Below are 8,342 nucleotides of genomic sequence, written 5' to 3'. Positions count from 1 at the left end.
ACAAAATAGTAACAGATATAAATGAAGGTCACACTAGAAGAGTCACATACTATGATCAAGTGTAATTTTTTTTCCCCATGTGGTACCTGGATAGTTTAACTTTGACAGAACAACAAACACAATTCATTTCACCATTAAAATGAAAGACAATGTGATCATCTTATATGCTTTTATATCTTCATGTGTATATAAGTATATATAAGCCCGCAAAGTCTAGGTGAAGCCACCAGAGCTCCTGAAATTAGAGTAATGGGCAGCTGTGAGCAGCCTGACACAGGTTCTGAAAGAGAAAGAACTCAGGTCCTCTTGAAGAGCCAGAAGCACTCTTAACTACTGAGTTGTTTCTCAAGTCCCTTATTACCTTAATACACCTGGAAAAACATATAATGAGGTCCAATAACATTTTATGATAGAAGCAACCAAACAACAAACTAGGTATACAAGGGTTATATCTCACAAATAACGTCATATTTAATTATAAAATGTGTAAAGCATTTTCTATATCAAAAATGCAATGGTGTCTACTCTTTCATATTTCATTAAATTGTATGTATTTATTATGAATATATGTGTGGATGGACATGCCAATGTAAACATGCAGAAGTCAGAGGACAACTTTGTGAGAGTCATTTTTTGTTTTTGTTGTTTGTTTATTATACAGATCAAACTCAGGTCATCAGGCATGTTGTCGACTCCGTTAATTACTAAGCCACCTTTTCAGCCCATGAGACCTACCCTTTCTTCCCTCCTGAATGAAGCCCTGACCAGACAAATTAGAAAAAAAGAATAAAGCAGATGCATTTAGGTTAAAAGAGAAAGCATAATTTGCCTCTGTTTTTAGATGACAGAAATATATGAATAGAAATTCCTAAAGTTTACAACAGGAAACTGTGGAATGATTTCAGTAAAATCACAAAATAGATAATAAACATAGAAACTTCACTAGCTTTTTTTTAATACACAAACTCTCTGGAAAACATAATGAAATACATTTAAGTTGTGATAGCATAAAAAAGAACATAATCAGTGAAAGGTTTTGTCACAGAAGAGAAATTTGTACATAGACCAAATAATATAAAGTATTTCTGAACTTACTAAATAGCACAGATGAATCTTATGTATTTACAGAGAGGAAGAGTAACTATTATTAAACATTCATTCTACCCAAAGCAGTCTAAAGATTCTGTGTAGTCACTATCAATCTAGCAATGATTTTTTTCAAAGAAATAGAGGGTAAAAGAAAAACAAAGCAACAAATGTTGTTTTGATACAAGTAAATTATGGAAAAGATAACTGAAATCCTTGCACATTCCCACTTCAAACCTTAGTACAATGTTACAGAAAGTAAGAAATAGACTTCTGGGATAAGGGGGAAGATGATCTCCAGGTATTGGATACAAAACACAGAGAAAGATAAAACTGGCACATAGAAAAGGTGAAGACACTCCAGTGCTCCATCCATGGCTCTCAGGGAGGGGGAAACCCTAAAAAGGGCAGGCAGAGAAGTCCATACAAATGGTCCTGATTTACTGATTTTTCTGAACAAAAGAGTAGAATGATTGAACAATAAAATCAAGGAACAGTAAGGTGGCATGGTAGGTAAAGGCTTTTTTTTCTTTACAAGCTTATGTACTGAGGTGGATACCAAGAGCTTATCATGGAAGAGAGCCAACTCCAACAAGTTGTCCTCTGACTTCCATACCCACACTGTAGTATGTGAGCCCCATTCCCTCAAAAATAGTGTTTTAAATTTATAAAAATATAAGTAAGTTAAGCAAAAAGTTAGAAAACAGAATGCAAACGTTTCTGTCTGCAAGGAACTTAGCACAATGGCCAAGGCGTTTGAAGTTAAGTCAAAGAATTAGAAGTGATATTTCCATAAATAAAATAAAAAAGAAGCAGAATTTGCTAGCTTCATATCTGACAAAATGATTTAAAAACAAAACTATGACTAAGATGTAAAATGCTATCCCATACAATAAAGGGAATGGATTTAAAAACATATATGGCTGCAAGTGCCTATACACATTTAACACTTTTTTACCCAGTCACTGAAAGTAAACACTACAGAAAATAGATCATCAAGACCAAGAACGAAGAGCAACAAGAAATGTCATATGATAAATAAATGAAACTCTATTCAACAAATCCTAACAGCAAAAATGGATATCCATCTGCTGAAGTATAAAATCCAGCTTTATCCTCACTCTGTGCAAAAATTTCCTCAAGGGTAGATCAAAGACCTTAAGTTAGAACTCCAAATGCTGAAACTGCTTAAAGAAAAAGTATTAGTATAGGCAAAAACTTTTTGACCTCCAAAAGCATGAAAACTAGTTCTCAGAATCAACTGACAGAACTACATGAAATTAAACATTCTGCAGAGCCAAAGAAGCCATCAACAAGAAATCAGACATTTCACAAGCTAAGAGAAAAACTTGATTAACTGTACTTCAGATCAAGGGCCAATATGGAAAGTTTACATAGAACTGCAAAAATTAAACACCAAATGTTATCCAATCAACAAATAGACTAATGACATGAACAGACAGACTCAAAAGAAGTTCAACTGCTTAAAAAGTATTTAGAATGCTCAACCTTCCTACTCATCAGAGAAAGCCAACGTGAATATTTTGAGATTCCACATCACTCCAGCAAGGAAGTCTATCCTTAAGCAAGTTAACAGCAAATGAAGGAAAGGAAGTAGACAACACAGAACCTTTATTTTCTGGTTGTGGAAATGTAAATTAGTACAACTTATGCAAATTAGTATGAGGGTTCCTCAAAATATTGAAACTACAAATGTCATACAACCCAGCTATAAAACTTCTGGCCAATAGACTCTACATCCTGCCACAGAGACACTTGCACATCGATGTCAATACTACTATATTCATAACAGTAAGGATGTGGAACCAGCCCATATATCCATCAGCAGATGACTAGTGAAAATTGGCTGTATTTATACAGTGGAATAGTGATTTGTTTTAAAGAGAAATTAAATCAACTAAATTTCAGGAAAAATAGTTCTATCTGCAAATTATAATATTAAGTGAGGTGAGTTAACCTAGAAAGACAAAAATCACATCTTCTCTTATGTACTGTAGTACTAACCTAAATGTATATGCAAATATATATAAACAGAAAATGTTAGAAGCTCTAGAGTGGAGATCAAGAGAGGGTTATACTAGTTGATGAGGAAGCACCATTGGATAGGCAAGGGACACATGGGGTATTAAAACAGGAAACAATCATTAGGGAAACTATAAGGAGGTAATAAAGGTAAGGAATAGAGTGAGGAGATAAAAGGAGAGCCACAGAATATATTTTGTTCAAAATTTTCATAACTGTATCTAATTTATTTGATTCTAAAAAGAGAAGACATTAAAAAGTTTGCCAAAGTTAAACTTCACCATAGAAAACATGGATATAAAAAATGCAAATAGATATAACAAACACCTATAGGATGTTTCATTCAGGCGGGAAAAATAAAAGTAGATGGCTGAAAAGCTACAAGAAATCATATCATTAATTATTTACAAAAAAAAACTGTCAAGTATATAATCTAGTATATAAACACACACACACACAAACCTTTATCATCTGGTTTGATCATGCTACCTCCAAGAGCCAACAACCACTTTACAAAACTCCTATTACCAGACAGGAGAAGCGCTTTTTGAGTTGTTTCCCAGGGCTGTCTAAGAGTCTAAGAGTTTCCCAGAATACACAGCTTCTTACCTTTGCCCTTGATTACCTCACCAGGATAGAAGGTAAGTCCCTATGGCTGAAGACACCAAGATTTTCAGAAACAGATCCCTGTGGCCTCTGAGCTGGTACTTACCCGTAAATGGATGAAACTCTCCTGTTTGCCTATTCTCAAATAACCAGTCAGAGGCTTAATATTAATCACAAACTATTTGGTCTATGGCTCAAGATTATTGCTAGCTAGCTCTAACATCTTAAATTAATGCATTTCTATTAATCTATATTTTCCCACATGGCTGTGGTATTACTGGTCTGCTGGCATCTTGCTCCTTGGGTGGCTGACTCTGCCCTCTTCTCCCTGTCTCTCTCTTTGATTTCCCACCTGCCTCTTATCCTGCCTTACCAAAGGTCAAAACAGCTTCTTGATTAACCAGCAGTAGCAACACATATTCACAGCGAACAGAAAGACCACCCCACAGTACTTATTTCAATGTTCTGTCCCTGTGGATTAGTATCATGGCACCATAAGACAGTATGCAACATTCCAAATGACAGATGCAACTGGCAATCCCACCCAGATATGATGGCGATGAATCGCATCAATGATTAGCATGGGATAACAACCTTACAGGTCCAGAAGTGGAGCACATATATTGGTGAAAAGAAACAGCTCTCTAGTTGACATTAAAACCTTCTCAACAAGGATGCCATGCCTGGTCATGGAAACCTAGCTAATTAATCAATGCTAGAGACATCATATGTATTAGAGGAAAATCTACAACCACTGATTTACTAAATAAACATAATTTCTAACAACAGCATATAAACATTTGTTCTTATACCCACATAGAATTGAAGACTCCACTTCTTATTAAGGAAACTTCTTTTTGTAGCAGATAGAGACCACAGGAAAAAAAAACCACAAACAGCTAATTGCAATTGTAGAGTTCAGTCCCAATGGATACATCTGTAAAACACCCCACACCTCAGGATCAGGTAACATTACAGAAGAGGGAGTAAGGGATTTTCCTGTGAGATTGTGTCTCCTAGTACCTAGTAATGTCAAAAGTTATGCCCAAAGAATTCTCACCAATATGACCGTATAACATGAGCTGAACAAGGGTCATACCATTAACAATGCCAAAATAAACATGGAAAAGCACATGGGCCTCAACCCTATACAAAGTACAATTGGCAACTGAGGAAAGCTGGGAAAAAGAGATTTGACCCTCCCCAGGGAAGAGCATACCAACTTGTTATCCAGTGCCAAACAGTCAGCTCTGAAAAATACAGCATTATATTAATTCATCAGGTTATATTTAAGAATATATATGCATATACAAATACACATATTCATGCTATAACAAGAGATGAAAAAAGAGGCCATGAATTTGAAAGGGATGGTAAGTAGACAGAAGGATTTGGAATGAGGAAAGGGAAGGAAAAATGTTGTAATTACAATACAATATCAAAAATAAACAACAATAACAAAAAGGAAGCACATTCTCCAAAGTGTCAGATTCAACCATTTTTAAAAAGACCATTTTGAAGGAACTGTGGTAGCAAGAAGTGTTTGAATGAGGTTTCAGAGAAGATAATTGGTCTAGGGTCCATTTTTATTATAATCTAAGAAATAATTTGGCTGTTTTCGACCTGTGTCCTAAAATTTTCAGTGAGGTTGAAACAAGAGAAATAAGCAAATTACATCGGTGTTAAGTTCTAGACAGCATAATGTTCAGACAATGTTACTGGATCATCCTGGCTACTACTCCTCTGGTATATAGTAAGAATTCAAAGCAAGAGGAAGAGTATCAGGTAAGATAATATACAGTTTAATGAAGAAATGAGCATGAAGAGATTTTTAGAGTAGAGGGCAAAACAGGAGTTGAGAATATTTCCCCATCATGATCTTGATGTCCCAGCTCATAGAATCCCTCTTCATAACTGGGGTGATCAAAAAGGCCAGTACCATTAAAGGGAAGCCCTCCCTTTTGCATGGCAATGGTAAAAATGATGTCTCTCAGGAAAGTCTAAATAAACACACTGAGGGCTCCAGGGCATGAAGATGTACTAATGTGAAAAGCTTTCCTTGAACATGAGATGTCTGAGAAGACAGACTCTCCCAGGTTATCTGCTCAAACAAGGGCTAAGGAAGCATTTTCCTGGTGTGAGTATTTACATACTATGACATTGCCAGCACCCTAAGCCACGAGGTACAAAAATACACTCTCATCTAAGGTTCTGGAGAAAAGTATATCAGGCCAGGCAATGGGTAGCAGGGCTATATTCCCTACAAGAAGGCCCATGAAGGGCTTGTGTGTTGATCTCTGAAGGTAATGGCTAAATTCTAGTAAGAAGCTAAGGATGTTGGAGAAGCAGGAAAAGTTGGGCATCTACTGAAGAAACAGCAGTCACTGAATGGGCTGGTACTACACAAATGTCATGTGTATTTCAGGGGTCTGGGCTATAAGGATATTGTGATGGTTTGGAAAGAAAATGGCCTCCAGAGGGAGAGGCACTATTAGGAGGGGAGGCCTTGTTGGGGAAAGTGTGTTACTTGTGGGGCATGGGGGGCAGGCTTTGAGGGTTCATATGCTCAGGATACTGCCCAACCTGTCAGTTGACTGCCTGTTCCCTACAAGAGTTTGTGCTCTCAGCTCTAGAACCAGGTCTGCCTACATGCCTGTATGCTCCCTGACATAATAATAATGGAATGAACCTCTGAAACTGTAAGGAAGCCACCCCAATTAAATGTTTATCTTTATGAGAGTTGCTGTTGTCATGTTGTCTTTTCACAGCAATAAAAACCCCAACAAGACAGATGTGTTGCCCAAACCTGTTAGAGCACAGATGATGGACTCATACGACCTAGATATTGGGCATGGACATACATATGTTTGACACTTGTCCTTAGGGGTTTCAGGCTTGATTTTGTAAGTTTCTCTATGCTATTGTCCCCTTCTTTGGTTTGAATAGGGATATTTCATTCTGTACCTATGCATATTGGAAGTTTACTCCTTATTTTTCAAATTGAAACTGGCTCATAATTAATGTTTACCTTGAGTCTCAGAAAACACTTTTTGAACAATGTTGTGGCTCTGAAGAGAGTGGAGACTTGAAATTGAAACAGGTGAATTTTGCATTGTGAGATGCTAACAAGTCTACATGGGCTAGAAGAAGAATTATTTTATAGTTTGAATGTGAAATTTCTTCCAAAGGTTCACATCTTTTAACTCTTGTTTCCCAGATGGAGCTATTGTTCTGGGACATTGTGGAACCTTTGAACATGGGGCTTACCTCACCGATATAGGCCAATAAGGATGGGTCTTGAAGGTGATAGCCAAGTCCCACCTCCCTTTCTACCTTTTGCTTACTAATAATTCCAGACCAGTGGTTCACCACCTGTGGGTTGCAACCCTTTGGCAAGTCAAATGATCCGTTCACAGGAGTCGCCTAAGACCTTTGGAAGATACACGTGTTTACATTACAATCATATCATTAGCAAAATTAGTTATGAAGTAGCAATGTAAATAATTTTATGCTTGGGGTTACTACAACATGAGGAACTGTATTAAAGGGTCACAGCATTAGGAGGTTGAGAACCTCTGTCCTAGACATTGACAAGCACCACATTATAAGCTCCAGGCTTCAAATGGGCCAGATTCACTGTCTTTCCTGGGGGATGGACTGTGCACTCTGGAGCTATCAGTCCACATACAACCTCCTCTCTTAAGCAGCTTGTGGTAGGTATATAGTGATAGCATGATATATGGGTTGACTATAAAGTGTTTTGCATATTTTGAGATAATTATTTCTATAAAAATTTGCTATCCTTGTATCCTTCTAAAGGGGACATAGTATTAGATTTCATTAGAATTTAAGGGGAGGGAAATTCTTAGAAGAAGGCCCTGGCACAGTTGATTCTATGAACCCATTTTATTCTATTTTAAACACATAAATTTAGTAGAAAATACAGTTTGTAAGTTTGTATTTTACTCATCAATGACAAAATAATAAAAATAAACATAAACAGATTATACTTTTCTGTGATGCTATTCTTGATAATTTATACTAGATTTTGACTGAATAGTAATTAAAATGATACATTATTTCTTCATCTTAGAATACCAAGATCTTTTGAGGAGGTTACAATGTGGTCTCTATCCTCCCACACATTTATGCTTAGTAGCATCAGTTTGAAGGGGTTGTTCTACGATACTATCAGTATAACAGACATAGCATTAGATGCTGAAAAAAAATGTGTCAGTGTCGGGGAGTGAATCTAAGTGTGGAGAGACTGGAGAATGATGAATGATACACAGCAAATTCAGTAAATAGGCTGTTTATTCCAAATACTCCACTTATTACCATAAAGTAAATTAAGCAATGTGGAAATTACCTAACCTGTTCTAACACCCTGCTTATCTTAATGTATTGTCTCAATATCACTTTCAAATAAAGATGTTTGAAATAGTATCTGCAATCTACATTTTTGATCTGCCTAAATAGCTGCTGGCTTCAGCAGAACATTAATGCAAATCTAATGTACCTGCTGGTATGATTAGCTGAGTCAAATGATGGCATTTAAGTAACACCTAAATAATCTTAATTAGGATCTTCAACTCATCTTAGCACTT

The sequence above is a fragment of the Peromyscus maniculatus genome, chromosome 17 (assembly GCF_049852395.1).
Source record: "Peromyscus maniculatus bairdii isolate BWxNUB_F1_BW_parent chromosome 17, HU_Pman_BW_mat_3.1, whole genome shotgun sequence".
NCBI lineage: Eukaryota > Metazoa > Chordata > Mammalia > Rodentia > Cricetidae > Peromyscus > Peromyscus maniculatus.
This window is presented reverse-complemented; position numbering follows the sequence as displayed.